This window comes from Oryx dammah, unplaced genomic scaffold (assembly GCF_014754425.2).
Source record: "Oryx dammah isolate SB20612 unplaced genomic scaffold, SCBI_Odam_1.1 HiC_scaffold_27, whole genome shotgun sequence".
Lineage (NCBI taxonomy): Eukaryota > Metazoa > Chordata > Mammalia > Artiodactyla > Bovidae > Oryx > Oryx dammah.
This window is the reverse complement of record NW_024070211.1, coordinates 16,114,634-16,132,218: the sequence shown is the minus strand read 5'-3', so window position 1 is coordinate 16,132,218 and position 17,585 is coordinate 16,114,634. Positions and strand designations below refer to the sequence as shown.

Below are 17,585 nucleotides of genomic sequence, written 5' to 3'. Positions count from 1 at the left end.
TATAACTCAATAAACAAATATGGTTTTATAATTAAAAACTTGTATTATTTTTGAAGATGTGTAATTTTAGACCAACAGGAAAGATGTGAGAATAGTACAAAATATTACTCTCTACCTTTTACCAGATTCCTCAGCATTAGTATCTTACCACATTTAGTTTAATAGCCCTTCCCTTTAATAGCCCTTTGTTTGGAGCTATTTGAGAGTAACTTGCAGATAGTCAAAACATAGCCTTTCTCTTTTATGACCATTATACAAGGATCAAAATCAGGAAATTAACATTGATATAATGCCATTAGCTAATTTATAGATCTTATTCACACGTCTTCAAGTTTCCCAATCCTGGATCACAGGTTGCAAAGAATTGTCATGTGTCTTTAGTTTCCTTTAACTTGGGAATTTTTCCTTTAATGAATTTAACATTTTTGAAGATTATCGACCAGTTATTTTGTAGCAGGTCTATTAGTTTGGGTTTAATTGATGTTTCACAAGTGACATGTTTTTCTTAATGTGTCCTATCAGGAGGCATATGATATTGATTTGTCCCATTACAAGTGTTTACTTTGATCACTTGGTTAAAAGTGATCTTCCAGATTTCTCTACCATCAACATATGCTTTTCCTCTTTGTTTTCAATAAGTATCTTTGAGACTATTTTTAGACTATTTAATATTCTATTATTCCTGAAATTTTCACCTACTAGTTTTAACATCCATTGATGAGTATTAATTAATTATGATGATTATTACCAATGGTAATTTTCCAAATTCCATCATTTTTTTCTAGATTTACTATTTGGGGTTCTTAGGTAAGGAGAGCTTCCCCTGTTTTATTTATTTACATATTTGTCTTTTTCAGTATGAACTCATGGCTTTTCATTTTATTTAATGGGTTGTATATAATCTGTTATCATGTAAAATTTTTGATACTTAGAAGTTGTCATAATTTTGGCCAGTAGGAGACTTTTTAACTGCCTCCTGTGAACTTTTGATATGTCCCCCTCATTTTTTGAGTCTTTCCTTTCTTTCTGGAACAACAAGACATTCTCGGCCAGGGCTTGGCAAACTTTTTCTGTAAGTGGCCAGATAGTAAATATTTTTGGCTTAGTGGGCCGTATGGTCTCTGTTGAAACTACTTGACTCCACCCTCACAGCAGGAAAGCAGCCATAGACAGTTTATAAGTGAATGAGCATGGCTGTGTTCCAATAAAACTTTATTTACAAAGACAGGTGGCTGATTGGATTTGGCCTGTGGGCTGTAGTTTGCCAACTCCTTTTCTAGGCTAACTTTGTACTTTCCCTTCTGCAGTCTCAGAGTTGGCCCTTTTTCTAAGGAGCCTTGATTCCTTTCCACAGTGAATGATATTTAAACACTGAGACATGGACCCCAGATATGCTCATTGCTACTGGAATATCACTGATTCCTGGCCCTCTTAGAAGACAGTTAGGTAATATATGAATATATACATACATGCTTGTATTACATCTGTGTGTGTGTATGCAATACAGACACAGATATATTTGCATATTATAAACCACGTGATAGCTCCAATTACATTTCTGTACTGTGGGGTTTATTCTAGCCTTTCTACTTTCTATGTTTCTTTCTACAACATTGAAACACCTTGCTCTTATTATCTACAATAATACCAATAAGTAAACAAATATTTACTTATTTGTTCAAGCTTAGACTGTATAGAAAGTAGAGTTGCTAACTCATATCTCTGTGAAAAACTAATCTATGATTAGAATTTAATTCTCATTTACCTTTCTTTTTTGTCTTTAGCCTTAGGGTTTAGTTAAATAATATGCTTAAAAGTTACTTGGTTTACTTTTGTCCCTCCATTCCTTTATTATGTTGTATTTTTTCATTTTAAATATAGTAAGGATCACTTGTTTATTTGTACTGCATTTTAGCTATTTCCCCCATTCTTATTTTATTTTATGTTGCTTTTTTTTTGAGTATGTGAAACATATGATTTCAAAAGTTAGAATACAAGAAGGCATATGCAGTAAAGTGTTACATCGATTTCTTTTAGTGAGAAAAATTCCAGTTCCTACTTTTCTCCTTTTTACCCTGTTCTCACCTACCCCCTGTAGTTATCTAGTCTCACTAGTTCTAATTTATTATTTTGTGTGTCTTTTTTGCACAAACGAGCATATGTTTGTGTGTAATTTTTGTTTTTCCTTTTTTATATATATATAAAAGGAAGCGTACCGTGCTTATAATCTGTCCTGTAATTAATTCACAGGCTCATAAATTGATGAAAGTAGAACACTTGTGGGTGGTGAAATGAGTGACTTCAGCTGAATCAAGTTACTGCAGGAGTGAGTGGGGACTTCATCTGGTTATGGTCAAGTTGACCCAAGAACAGGAAGCAGACTGGATTCACTCAGACTTTCTGCTTTAGGTTAAAAAGACAATAATAGTTTTGGTAGCAGGGGTCTTCGTATCATTCTCTCTCTCGGGACTATTCTAATCTACTCTCTTGTCCTCCAGTCTAGCAGTTGCCCTCTATGCCTAGTGCATTTGTGATCCTGGAGCCTCCTTTCTCTGTCATCTGGGGCTTTGTACTTCTTTTGTGCTGTGTTTCTTCCTCACTGTACCCCATGTCATCCTTTTTCTTAGTTTACTTTGTCATTTTGTGGAGCATATCCTTTTTTTAGCTTCATAAGAAAAAAATATGTGAATTTTTTTAGATCTGTACTTCTGAATGTCTTTTATTCTACTCCCCCATATTTGATTTTTAGTTTGACTGCATATAGAATTCTAGGTTAGAAATAATCTTCCTTAAATTTTTTTTTAGTATTTTATTGAGATCTAATTTATGTACATTAAATATTTCTAAAACTTAACAGTTTTTTCTGAGGATCCAGTTTTTGCTCTGGTATCCCTTATCTTCAGTCTGAAGAATTTCCTTTGGTGTTTCTTGTACTACAGTTATGCTGGTGATGGATTTCCTTGGTTCCCCTTTATCTGGAAATTGTTTTTATTTTGTGTTCATTCTGAAGAATATTTTTAATGGATATAGAATTTAGGTTCGATAGTTTTTTCTTTCAGCTCTTTAAAAATGTTGTCCTGTTGTCTTCTGGCTATCATGAAAGAAGATGATGTGTGCTATGTCACTTCAGTTGTGTCCGACTCTGTGCGACCATATGGACTATAGCCTGCCAGGTTCCTCTGTCCATGGGATTGCCCAGGCAAGAAATACTGGAATGGGTTGCCATTTCCTTCTCCAGGGGATTTTCCCAACCCAGGGATTGAACCCAAATCTCTTAGGTCTCCTGCATTGGCAGGCGGATTCTTTACCTGTAGTGTCGCCTGGGAAGCCCCTAGAAGATGATAAGAAGATGTTTTAGAAGTGCTGACAGTGTTCCACTGTCTTCTGGATGGCTTGAAAGAAGACAATAAGAAAGGATAAGAGGAAATTCCCTGGTGGTCCAGTGGTTGGGACAACAAGCACTCACTGTTGAGGGCCTGGGTTCAACCCCTGGTCTTAGAAATGGGATCCCACAAACTACGTGTCATGGCCAAAAGAAAAAAAGAAAAAAGATAGAAATCCGCTGCCATTTGAATGTATTCCCTTCTGTGTAGTGTACCATTTTCCTTTGGTTGTTTAGATTTTGTCTGTATCTTTGGCTTTTAGCAGTTCGGTTATGATGAGTCTATATGTAGTTTTCTTTGAAGTTTTCCTTTTGAAGCTCCTTTTCATTGAGCTTCTGAAAGAGATGGGAATACCAGACTACGTGATCTGCCTCTTGAGAAATCTGTATGCAGGTCAGGAAGCAACAGTTTGAACTGGACATGGAACAACAGGCTGGTTCCAAATAGGGAAAGGAGTATGTCAAGGCTGTATATTGTCACCCTGCTTATTTAACTTATATGCAGAGTACATCATGAGAAATTCTGGACTGGGTGAAGCACAAGCTGGAATCAAGATTGCTGGGAGAAATATCAATCACCTCAGATATGCAGATGACACCACCCTTATGGCAGAAAGTGAAGAAGAATGAAAGAGCCTCTTGATGAAAGTGAAAGAGGAGAGTAAAAAAGTTGGCTTAAAGCTCAACATTCAGAAAACAAAGATCATGGTATTTGGTCCCATCACTTCATGGCAAATAGATGGGGAGATAGTGGAAACAGTGTCAGACTTTATTTTTTGGGCTCCAAAATCACTGCAGATGGTGACTGCAGCCATGAAATTAAAAGATGCATACTCCTTGGAAGGAAAGTTATGACCAACCTAGACAGCATACTAAAAAGCAGAGACATTACTTTGCCAACAAAGGTCTGTCTAGTCAAGGCTGTGTTTTTTCCAGTAGTCATATATGGATGTGAGAGTTGGACTATAAAGAAAGCTGAGCACCGAAGAATTGATGCTTTGGAACTGTGATGTTGGGGATGACTCTTGAGAGTCCCTTGGACTTCAAGGAGATCCAACCAGTCCATCCTAAAGGAGATCAGTCCTGGGTGTTCATTGGAAGGACTGATGTTGAAGCTGAAACTCCAGTACTTTGGCCACCTGATGTGAAGAGCTGACTCATTTGAAAAGACTCTGATGCTGGGAAAGATTGAGGGCAGGAGGAGAAGGGGACGACAGAGGATGAGATGGTTAGATGGCATCACCGACTCGATGGGCATGGGTTTGGGTGGACTCTGGGAGCTGGTGATGGACAGGGAGGCCTGGCGTGCTGTGGTCAATGGGATTGCAGAGAGTCAGACATGCCCGAGTGACTGAACTGAACTGAACTGAGCTTCTTGAATCTATATATTTATGTCTTTTACACCAAATCTGGGATGTTTTGGTCAACATTTGTTTTATGTTTTTGGACTCATTCTCTATCTTTTGAAACTCCAAGTACCTATATGTTTGGTCTTTTGACATTATCCCTTAAGTCCATAAGACTCTGTTCATCTATTTGTCAATTTTTTTCCTCTGTTTTTCAGATTGTATAATATGTATTGGTAAATTTAAGCTCATTAATTTTTTAATTTTTATCTCTGTTTTGCTATTAAGATTATCCACTGAATTTTTAGTTTCAGCTATTGTATTTTTCAGTTTTAAAATTTCCATTTTTAAAGTAAATTTTATTTTTCTGTTGAGATTTTCTATCATTTTATTCATTCACGTGTCTTTTCCTTTACCTCAGAGAGCATAGGATTCATGGCTGGCTTAAAGTCCTTGTCTTTAATTCTAACCTCTGTGTCATTTGGAGATTGGCATGTATTAATCTTTTTCACTTTAGAATAGGTCAGATTTTCTGGACTCCTTATATGCTTTTTGATGTGGTTACCATGGGCTTCATCTGTGATGACCTATAACTGTACCTACTTGTTTTAAACTGAATGTCATGTTAATTCAGACACATTCTAAAAGATCTACTATTTTTACTCCTCTCCCCCGTATTTCATGTTTTTAATGTCTTATTTTACATTTTCATTTGATCCTTTGCTGTTTATTATATTTATACATGCATGCTAAGTTGCTTCAATGATATCTAACTCTTTGCAACCCTATGGACTGTAGCCCTCCAGGCTCATCTGTCCATGGGATTCTCCAGGCAAGAATACTGGAGTGGGTTGCCATGTCTTCCTCCAGGGGATCTTCCCGACCCAGGGATTGAACCCATGACTCTTACACCTCTTCCATTGGCAGGTGAGTTCTTTACCACTAGCACCATCTGGGAAGCTCTATTGTAGTTCTAGTTGCTTTAAAATATTTTTGTCTTTTAATCTTCATAACACTTTATTTAAGTGCTTGATATCAGCCCTTATAATTAGTTTGCCTTTCCTAGTGGGATTTTCTTTTTCCTGTAAATTGTTACTTCTTGTTATAGCCTTTTCTTTTTTACTTAGAAAAGACCCTTTAATATTTATTTTAGGATAGGTTTAGTATTGGTGAACTCTTTTAGTTTTTAATTGTCTTGAAGTTCTTTATCTCTCCTTCAATTTTAAATGATAATCTTGCTGAGTAGAGTATCCTAGGTTCCAGGTTTTTCCCTTTCAGCACTTTGAATGTATCAGGTCATTCCCTTTTGGCCTGCAAAATTTCTGCAGAAAAATCAGCAGATAGCCTTATAGGGATTCCCTTGTACATGACTCTTTTTCTCTTGCTGCCTTTAGGATTCTCTCTTTATCTTAAGTCTTGCTGTTTTAATTATGACACAGCTTGGTATGAGTCTACTTAGGTTCATCTTGTTTGGGTCATTCCATGCTTTCTGTACCTTCTTCAGGTTGGGAAAGTTTTTAGCTGTAATTTCATCAAGTACGTTTTTGACCCTGTTCTCTCTCTTTTCTCTTTCTGGGACCTTTTTAATGTGAATATTGGTATGCTTGATGTTATTTCAGAGATCTCTTAAATTGTTCTCATTTCTTGAAGGTTTTTTTTTTTTTTGCTGGTCTTATTGGGTGAGTTCCATTATTCTGTCTTCCAGATCACCTATACATTCTTCTGTTTCACTGAGTCTGCTACTCATTCCTTATAGTGTTTTTCTTTCCTTTTAGTTATTGTATTCTTTATTTCTCACTAGTTCTTTTTTATATTTTCTAGTTCCTTTAAAAAAAGTCACTGTTTGTCTATTCTTTTCCCTAATTCAGCTAGTTTTCTTATTTACTAAAGCTTTGAATTCTTTATCTGGTAAACTGTTTATTTCTGTTTCATTATTTATTTATTTATTTTTAGGTGTGTTCACTTGCCCTTTTAGTTGAGAACATTTCCTCTGTGTTTTTATTTTGCTTAACTTTTTCTGTCTCTATGCATTTAGGTGAATGGCTACCTATTGAGATTTTAAAATGTGACAGTGTTCCTGTACAGGCTCTGTTTACTGAGTGCCTTCGGTGGGAGAGCTGGATTTGTTGTTCACAGGAGTCAACGCCTTTCCGTGGGGTGTGCTGCTGTCACCTTGGTAGGAGGCAGGGCTGGAGATGGAGGGGCTGGGTGGGGCCAGCTGAAAGGCAGGGCTTTCCCCTCTGCTTATTGGGGGTGGAGTTGGATCTCCAGTTGATGGAGCAGAAGTCCTGGAGGTTCTGATCCAAGTGGCTCTGCTCCCTCTTAAGTGTGTGCATCTTCCCTCTCCCAGTACTGGTTCCCTTGCCCCAGAGGGGGTCATTGCTGGAGCAAGAGGGCCCTGGGTAGACTCTGATCTCATGATAGGGCTTAGGCTGTGGTGAGCTGGCTGCCATCACAGATTGGAACTATCCCCGTGTGCTGCCATGTAAATGCCAGCAATGGCTGTCTTTGCCATGCTGAGAGACACCACCCTGGTGTCACAGAGTCACTTCTGTGTCACACAGCCAAACTCTCTTCCCACTTGTGGTAGCCCTTGCTCCGGTGTAGAGCTGCAAGGTAAATACATGTGCTTCTGGTATTCACTTAGCTCAGGCTTGGGCACGTGCCAGTGCAGTTGTGGGAAACTTGGCAGCCACTGGAGCAGTCTTCAGTCTGCCTTCTCCACCCTGCTTAGGATGCAAGCCAGCACTTGTGCACTCCTTGTGAGTGGAATCCAGGTGTCCTGCAGCTCTCCTGTTAGTCCGAATAGCTGTCTAACCAGCCAAGGGACCTTGTCTTCCCTGGCTTGGACCCCAGGACTGGGGCACCCAATATATGGCTCGAAACACTCACTCCCCAGGGTGAATCTCTGCCTGTATATTCTCCGTTTTCCTCTGAATCCCCTCCCAGTGGTACAAGTCCTGACCTGATTGCTTCTCTTCCCTTCCTACTCAAATCTGTGTGGATCTTTGTTATAGCCTCAGTTGTACAGGAGTCTTTCTGCCAGTTTCCAGTTAGTTTTCTGTGAGAACTGTTCCTCATGTAGAGGTATTTTTGATGTGTTTGTCAGGGGGAGGTGAGTTCATATCTTCCTCCTTTGCCATCTTGACTGATTCCCTCCCCACTCCCCCCAGTTTGGTTTTAAGCTTTTCCAACTTTGATGCCAGGCATGGGCTCTTCTGACTTATTTTCATCAGGAATTCACAAAAAATCTTTAGTAAGGGATTGTTTTGCCAAAAGTTTAACTTTCATTTTAGATTCAAAGGATTTGTTAACAAAAGAAACCATTTGTTGTATAAAAACATTTTCAATTTTTTTAGAAGATTATTGACTTAATTTTAATATATGGGCATTAAAAGAAAAGAAATAGAAGCAATAGAGAGAAGTAATAGTGTGTACATCACCAAATTGGGACAGCAACCTACATCTAGACTTGAACAGTGCTGGGAATTCCCACGTTAACAGCAACCTGGAGTTTCAGTTGGGAAAGGGTCCTAGGAGGTCCACTCCATGAGCGAGACTTCAGATTGCAGCTTTGAGGGCTGTTGCTTATAATTCCAGGCCACAGACTGGTATCATCATCAGTTTGCTCTGCACATAAAAATACAGCTCTGCTTTTCTTTAACTTTTATAAAGCTATTTGTTTCACCTTGTGAGTCAGAAGATTTTGTTAGACCCCAGGGGGTTAGCCAGGCCCCCAGGGGCTTAAGAAATTCCAAGACCCACTCCCTTTCTTATCCTGGACTTGCTCCTCCCTGGACTTGCTGGTAACAGTTGCAATGTTCGCAAGTAGGCACATAGTCCAGGCAAGGTCCAGGCAAGCTCAGAAGCTGGTCAGAGGCCTGCTGCCCTACTTCTGAAGTCTGAAAAAGACTACCTGTATTTTAGTTTTCCTAACAAAGATGAGACCTGGACGATAGATGCATTAGGGTTTTAAAGAAACAAAACTGCTAGGACACGGATATTGGAGGATATTTATTATGAGGATTGGCTCATGCAGTTATGAAGGCTGAGAAGGCCCATGTTCTGCTCTCTGCAAGCTAGAGACCTAGGAAAGCAGGTGGGGTAATTCAGCCTGAGATGAAGGACTGAGAGCCAGTGGGGCTGAGGGCAAGAGAAAACCAGGATCCCAGCTCAAGTAATCAGACTGGAAGGGTCAAATTCTTCCTTTCTCTGGTTTTCATTTCACTCAGGCAGGCAACTTATTGTATGATCCCTCCCCCTCATTAGGGAGGGTGAACTGCTTTACTGAGTCCACCAATTCGAATGCTAATTTCATCCAGAAACACTTTCACAGATGGACTCGGAAATAATGTTTAGCCAAATTTCTGGGCACCCTAGGATCTAGTGAAGTTGACAGATAAAATTAATCATTACAGTAGGTTAGATTAAAGAGTTGCACTGAAGAACCCTGAAGAGTTTTGCAAATGCTGTGCATTCAATATATTCTGTGTTTTTAGGTGAAACATGGATTAAAAAAAAAGAGATTAGTGGTTGAGAGACCTGTTAAACTTGTCATCTTTAGGCTTAGGCTACAACCTGAATTCACACAGTGCTAATCAAGGTGAAAAGGAAGGAATCTGTTTAGGATACATTTTGAAGACTGAATAGACAAAATTTGGTAATAGAATATTCTTAATGGAGAAAAAGAAATTAGATGACTACTGTTTGCTGCCTAGAGATGATAATGATGTCATTAATCTGGATGCAGTAGAAGGCTGAAAATCTGGTTTGAAGACAATAATAACTTGAATTAGAAACATGTTGCATTCAAAGTGCTTGCCAATATTCAGCAGGAAGTTGGAAAGTTCAAGAACTGTAGAAAGAGGGGTTGGAGATGTAGATTTAAAACTTTTTAACAGAGAAGTGAGATGAGACTTAATAGTATGTTGCAAATGGTAGAAACTGAAGAGGTATAAGAAAGAAGAGGCGTCAACAAGGAAATCTGAGAACTGCAGAGAGAGTTAGAAGAGCGAAGAGAGTGCTGTGTCCTGGATGTCAGTGGAGAAGAATGCATATGTAGTTCAAGGGGCTGATCAGTGGCATCTCCGTTCTAGGCAGGGCCTGGAAGAGGACTGAGACTGTACCATTGTTTTAGTGATGAGGATTTTCCTCCCTCAGAATACTGAAAGCCTTATTTCATTGTAGAGGTGAGGACAGAAGTCATATTCCAAGGGGGATTACAGAGTATGTCATGGGGAAATGGAGCTTATGAGTCTTGACCATATTTTCAAACTTTGGTAGAGATGAGAGTGAGAGAAATGGAATGGTAGCTGGTAGCTTGAAGTGTGCAGAATGAGAGCTGGGCCAGTCCCTTAATTCGAATGTATTCTGTTGGGGGGGCTACTGTGAGAGAAAAATGAGTATGACAAAGTTCTAGAGTAGATAAAAATTGGGTGAAGAACACACATTAAGGAGGATGGGTTTTAAACCTGTAGGGATATTTCTTCCTTTCATACAGGATGAGAGGATAGGATAGATGAAATCATAAGACGGCTTTTGTCAGCGAGAAAGAAGAGTGAGTCCGTATAGGTGTGAATTGGGAATTGAAGGTATTGACTGTGAATGAGAGAGTTAAGTGTTAGGTTGATACTTCCACTTCCAGTTATAGCATAGAAAATAATTTGAAACCGATCTTTCTTCTGAGAACTAGAAAAGCTCACTACCACCTTCCCTTCCTCAGCAAAGGGAAAAAAACCACTGAAAGGTGTTTGAAAGGTCATAAATGAATATCTAGGAGAAAATAAAAGCTTATGTTTTGGATTGTTTGCCTCCTACAGATGTTTACTAATTTTTTTGGAGGGATCAACTGAAAGACTTAGAAGCTGAGAAGCTGAGTAGTGCATATGATAATCCCTTAGGGCCAGAGTGATAAGGATTAAAATTTAGGCCCTGCTCACGTGGGAAGTATCTGTCTACAATGCGGGAGACCTGGGTTCAACCCTGGGTCAGGAAGATCCCCTGGTGAAGGAAATGGCAATCCTCTCCAGTACTATTGCCTGGAAAATCCCATGGACAGAGGAGCCTGGTTGGCTACAGTCCATGGGGTCGCAAAGAGTCGGACACGACTGAGCGACTTCACTTTCACTTTCTTTCACATGGGAATCTGCCTGCAATGCAGGGAGACCCAGGTTCAGTCCCTGAGTTGGGAAGATCCCCTGGAGAAGGGAATGGCAACCCACTCCAGTATTCTTGCCTGGAGAATCCCATGGACAGAGGAGCCTGGAGGGCTACAGTCTATGGGGTTGCAAAGAGTCAGACGTGACTGAAGTGACTTAGTACAACAGAAGATTAGATAGAGCTGGAGAGAGAATTAATGAATTGGAGAATTACTGAAATGATTGAGGGAGACATCAAGACATGGAGAAGGTCAAAAGTGTGTGATTGGAGTCCCAGATGAGGGGTTGAGAGAGAATGGGACAGAAATGATACCGAAGGAGATTTATTTGCTGGAAGCTTTCTATTGGGTTGACTGAAAAGTTCCTTTGGGTTTTTCCGTAACTTCAGCCAACCCTGCATAACTGTTGAAACTTACCAAGCAGTAGATTCTCAAAACCTTACTAACATCAAGCAGAATAAAAGTAAGTTCATACCTTGGTTTATTGTAGTAAACCAAACTATAGATAACTAAAAAAAAAAAAATTCAAAAGGCACCAGAGATGAGGAGAAGTAATAGAGTATATTTTCAAAGAACCAACAAGAAGACTAATGGCTAACTTCTCAACAGACACAGTGGAAGCCAGCAGGCAATGGAATGACTGACAATCTAGAATTTTAAAACCTGCAATAATGTCCTATAAAAATAAAGATGAAATACAGATAATTCAGAATTTAGTTTTTCAGTTGCACTAGCCACTCTTCAGATTGCTCAGAAGATATGAAGAGGCTACTATATTGGGCAGCACAAATAATGAAAATTTCCATCACTTCAGGAAGAATAGCAGACTGCTATTAGTATTAAAAAGATCATGAGGATATTTTAACATCCATCACCACACCCACCCACCCCCCACAGAAAAAAGGAAATTTTACGTGAAATTGACAAATGCCTAAAAAATGCAAATTAACAAAACTGATCTAAAAAGAAATTTAAAAATTGAAACTATTTAAATGTTAAATTTTGGGGATGTCTTTGTCTGCTTGTAGTATCAGGGGAAATACTGTCTCCATAAAATTAATTGGGGGAATATTTCCCCTATTTTTTAGAAGAACTGAAAAAGGATTGGTATTATTTTTTCTTTCACTGTGAAGGTTCCTGGACTTTTTAAATTGGAAAATTTAAAATCACCAGTTTAATTTCTTTATTTTTTACATGTCTATTTAAAATTTCTGTTTCTTAAGTCAGCTTCAGTAATTTGTGTTTTTCTAGGAATATATGCATTTCACCTAAGTTGTCTCGTTGGCATAAATTTGCTCATTGAGTCCCTTATAATTGTTTTCATTTCTATAAAGTTAGTAGACATGTCCCTTCTTTCATTCCTGTTTTGTGGTCACCCTGTGGAGGTGGAACGGACCCCTTCCCAATTAGTAGGGTGCCTGTATTGATTGCACTCCATACATCAAGAGAGTTTGAGAGAAAATTTACTACTTAACCCAGGAGACTCCTGGGCAAAGCAGGTTGGGTATAAGCATGTCTGGCCTGGCTTGAGCCAGGTGGAAGGAGTGAGTTACACCTTTATAGTGGTTAGAGAACTGGAGATTCAAAGGTCCATGTGCAGGCTGGGCATTTATGAAGTTTGAATTTCCCCCTTGTGCCAAAAAAGGTGAGGATGCAATAGATTTTCTTACCAACCTGTCCAGGATGGGTCAAAGGGGAAGGGGGAGATGAGGCTTAAGATGAGTTAGTGGTCATGCATGAAAAAAATGGAGCCTTATTCTTTATTACAAATCCTGAATTTGAGTTAGTTTTTTTTCATTTTTGTTTTTTCTTCAGATTGGATAATCTTGATTGATCTGTTTTTCTATGTCTACCTATTATTTCTTCTGTTAGCTCAAATCTGCTCTTGAGTTCTTCAAGTGAAATTTTCATTTCAGTATTCTTTCTTTCAACTTGAAATTTACATTTAGTTCTTTTTAAAAAATAATTTGTATCTCTTTATGGATATTTTTATTTGATGAATCATTGTCATCATGCTTTCCTTTAAAGACAGCTTCTTTTAGTTCTTTGAGCATATTTATAATAGCTGCTTTGAAGTCTTTGTTGACTGACTCTAAAAATCTAGACTCAATTAGAGATAATTTTTATTGAAACTATCCCCTGCCCCAGTGTATGGATCACACTTTCCTATTTTTTTTCTTTTTTGCATATCTTATAATTTTTTTGTTGAAATCTGGACATTTTTGATAATATATTCTGCATTCTGATTCCTTTTCCTTCGGAGTTGGAGGTGGTTGCTCTTTTTGTTTAGTGGCTTGCATGGGCTAATTCTGTAGAGTCTGTTTTCTCCTGTAGTATGTAGCCACACATGTGTCTGTTCAGTTCTTTCTTTCTTGTTTTTTTTTTAAGCATGACTGTCTGGTAGTTGCCTCTGAGTCAGCATGTCTTAGCAGTCAGTTTATGATTAGTTAGAAGTTATGTTTTAACTGCTTGCAACAATGAGGCCCCCATCCTGTATCAGTGGTCCTGGTGAGACTTGGGTTAGGGTTAGGGTTAGGGTTTAGGCATTATGTGGCTCTGCCCTGGACTTTTTAAAGTTGAGGCATTATGTGGCTCTGCCCTGGCTTTTGCTTTCTGTATTTGCAAGGCTCACATTCATCCAGAGATGAGCTCTCTAGGGCCCACTCATTTCCCTCCTATATGTTTACAGTCTTTCCTGCACACAGGAGGAAAAAGTAGATTCTTAACAAGGAACCCGTTGGTTGTCTTATTGCCTGATTCTCCCTGTTAAATTTCTGGTTAGTTTACTGGTCTGGTACTTGCCCTAACTAGTATTGCAGTCTCAGACTAGCTGTGATATTGGCCTTGGCCTTCCCTGTTTTTTTGCACCTTGAGTCACTATTGTTTTGAAAATGCCCATGGACATGGAATTCTTCTTGTTCTGCTCTAAACAAATTTAGTCCCCTGTGGCCGTGGGCTTGCTTGCTGCTTTAGTAGGACTTCCACATCAAGGAACTGGGAGTAGGTGTAGGATGGTGGGAGCTCCAGCCTAAACCACCACACATTCTCACTGTTGTTACTGAGATTCAGTAGATTTTCTTGAATAAACACTTCTCAATTTGTTGTAGCCTTTGGTTAGCATCTAGACCCTTAAAATGGTTGGTTTTGATGATTTTGTCCATATTTATTGTTAGGGGTATATAATATTTGTCAGATTCTTCATTCAGCCATCCTGGGAGATTCTTCTTCCTGCCTTCTGTTTGTTTCTCTGACTCATTTTTAAACATTTATATTTTATTTAAATCTTAGTTCAGAATATGTTATGAAGTAGGGATTTATTGGCTACTTTAAAAAAAATAATATTAAGTAGTGTTTTAGCACTACTTAACTATTTTAGTGAAAGTGAAAGTCTCTCAGTTGTGTCCGACTCTTTGCAAGTCACATGGACTATTGCGAGTCACGTGGACTGTATAGTCCATGGAATTCTCTAGGCCAGAATACTGGAGTGGGTAGCCTTTCCCTTCTCCAGGGGATCTTCCCAACCCAGGGATCAAACCCAGGTCTCCCGCATTGCAGGCAGATTCTTTACCAGCTGAGCCACCAGGGAAGCCCAAGAATACTGGAGTGGGTAGCCTATCCCTTCTCCAGTGGATCTTCCTGACCCAGGAATTGAACTGGGGTCTCCTGCATTGTAGGTGGATTCTTTGCCAGCTAAGCTACCAGGGAATGCCTTAATTATTTAATATGTTTCCTAATTATTTGTAATGTTAATTTTCTATTTTTTAAATGTGATACTTATTATAACCCTATTTTTTAAATTCCTTTAATTATATCCTCTTCATGTGTTTTTATGATCTCTCACTTTCCATTGGCTCCATCTTAGCTTCTGAATAGGCTCAACCTTTTCTTTCTTTAAACCTCTCATGACTTTATCTCCTTGAGTTTCTTTCCTTCACTACCCAGATTCATAAATTTCTCCCGTTCTTGCTACTCATAGGCTGACTGAGACACAGGGCTAAGGCAGGTGAGATACCTAGGGCACAAACATTTAAGGAGGCACTTACTCTCGGAGTCCTGCAAGCGTGAAGTTGGCACTTGTGTGACTTTGGCTTTATAAATATTTTATGCTACATACCTTGCTTGCCTGTCCCTAGTCCTGGTCCTGCTACTCATATTTCTCTCTAGTATATATTCATTTTAACCTGGTTTTTGTCCCAGATAGTCTTCATTTATTCAAAATTTCAAGCGCTTACTCTGTACTGAACATTGGGTCTCAAGCCATCACTTCTTTCACTCAAACGCTTTCTTTGTTTTCACTTTCTCAAGTCTAGTGCTTTTGCTTCCTCATTCCTACTTTTTTGTACCACGTAGCACTCTTGCCCACTACTGTGTGCTTATCCTCATCCCAGCCCAGCTTTTCAGAATGTGTAGCTATTTCCGAGGCAAACACCCTCTCTTGGAGCTGGTGGGGGTGTAGCGGTGGCATGCATTCTGGTGAAGATTAGAGAGTAGCCTGTGCTTTGAGTGTGCTTGTGCTTTCAGGATAGGAGCATGCGGGTCTTCTCCAGGGGTAATGGGCTTCACAGTCGTATCCCTGGGAAGGGGAGAGTGCTTGTTTGTCCACGTGCTGCTTAGCGTCTTATAGTCTCAGAATCTTTCCATCTCTCTTCAGTACTTTGAAACCCAAAAGCAGACTTTGACTCTCTGCTCTGCTCAGCTGGTCTGGCTTATTCTTGCCAATGGGGTTTCCTGGTTTTTCCCATTCTTTGCTGACTTGTTTTTCGCATGGTTTCCCTGAATGACCCTGCTTTGCTTGGTGTTCTCACTGCTTGTTCATGAAAACAAAACTCATCCAGTCATTTAAGGAATGATTATTGGGCACTTATTCTATCCTAGATACTATGGGAGCCAGTGGGGTTTACAGTAATGAACCTAACCAAACATTTCATATCTTCCTGAGCTAGAGAGAAAAGTTAGGTGCATATCACACCAACCGAGATATTTGCTGTGGAAAAAAAGTTTTACAAAGGCAGCTTGCCTGTGGACTTTTGAGTTGCGATCTCTGTACCTCCGTCTCACTGGACTGGCAGTACCTCCCTTGAATTTTGAACTCTTGCCTGCATCTAGACTTGATATGAAGTACCCCATTTTCAATTCTAGCTCTTGTTTTTGAATTGTCTTTCTTCTGCTTGCAGCTAGCTCCAACCCCTCGCCCCACCCTAAGGCTCCCATTATTTGTTTTCGTACCCAGTAGTTGGTGCAAACCCTGAACCTGTCTTCCTTTGAAACCATGAACCTGTCTTCTTTTGAAAGTTATTTTTCTCTTGTTTTCTTATCATCAGACTATATTGGTTTTTTCCCCACTATATCTTTACTAGCTTCTTTGTTATGTTTTCTACTTCTTCTTCTCTTTGCATTTCTTAAAAGTTGCCCTAACTCAGATTTTGTCCTAGGCTCTCTTCTGTATCAGCTTACCCATTTTTGGCAGTCTCTTCCATTCTAGAAAACTTTGGCATACCATCTTTGTGCAAATGGCTGGCTAATTTATCTGAGAGATGCTCCAGTTTTCAAGTTTTTGAGGTAGAAGTGTGTAGTTCCATATGTAGAGTATAAATAGAGGTATGTATTGCCACATAGAGGAATGTAATACTTCACGTCGTTTTTATCTCCCAGCCTCCTTACTTGAAATCTCACCCAACTGCCACCTCCTTGCTCTCTTTCAGATACGCCTGGTTGCCGAGTGGTGCCAAGTTGGCCTGTGTAAGGTCATGTTCACAATCTCTTTGTTTCCATGTCTGCAGCTGCAGCTCTAGTTCAGGCCTTCCTTTCCTCTTACCAGTCTGTTCTGGTTCTTTCCGAAGGTGCAGCTGCTGCCAGTCTCTCTCGACTCCAGATGACTCTCAGTGCTCTGCCAGGTTAATTTTTCCTGAAACACAACTTTGATCTGTTGTTCTTCTCTTCCGCTCATTCACGCTTCAGAAATTTCCCTACTGCCTTTGAAAATGGGGCTGGTTTTCTAGACCTTCCAACTTGTTTTGTTTTCCTTGCCACTGCCTCCCTTCATATAGGCTGGACTCTGTCCAAATGGAATTAACGTTGCAAGAACCTCCCCGTGTTTTTCTGTTTGCGTATCTGTATTTCGCTGCCCCCACCCCGGCTTTTGCAGCAGCATGCATTTCTCACATTCTCAGCTCTTCCTTAAAATCTTTCCTGAAGCTATCTCAGATTTCTGGACCTGGAGGTACTCTTCTTCCATCATACATACACATACCCATACTTAAAAAAAATAAAGTGCTTATCACTCCCCACCTGTATTACTTGTTATTTTGATATGATTTTTAAGTCTCCTTAACTTTTGTATCCCTCCTTGTGCCTAGCATAGTGCCTTGTGGAAACAGTTGTTGGATGAAGGAGTAGGTGAGTACATTTCTGAATAAAGCCAGTGGGACAGTCTGGACTCCGGAAGGTGCCATCCCTCTGCCTTGGTGCTTGTCTCAGACCATCTGTTTCCCTCCCTTCTTGAAACTTTTCGACTTCACCTCTGACTCTCATCATGTATCACTGAGTGGTTTGTTACTCTTGGTCTCTGTTGCTTCTTTCCTGAGTTAGTATTAATTTCGACTTAAAGAAGAATGACATCATTTTGGTGAAGGATGTGTGTGGGAAATTTAGCGGAAATGGAAGCTAGTGTTCAGAATGACATTTTGATCCATTTTATTGG

General features: G+C 39.5%; 1 protein-coding gene across 5 annotated transcripts in view; it reads left to right on the top strand.

Moving 5' to 3' along the window:
• The window catches only part of DIS3L2 (DIS3 like 3'-5' exoribonuclease 2), a 362,916-nt gene that overhangs the window by 34,065 nt on the left and 311,266 nt on the right, over positions 1 to 17,585 (top strand). Inside the window, exon 1 of one of the 5 annotated variants that reach the window (XM_040228112.1) lies at positions 5,625 to 5,655. The exons of the other annotated variants lie outside the window; for them this stretch is intronic. The gene's annotated coding sequence lies outside the window, so the exon portion shown is untranslated. Of the gene's footprint in view, positions 1 to 5,624; positions 5,656 to 17,585 lie in introns of those variants that run through there. 5 annotated transcript variants of the gene reach the window in all.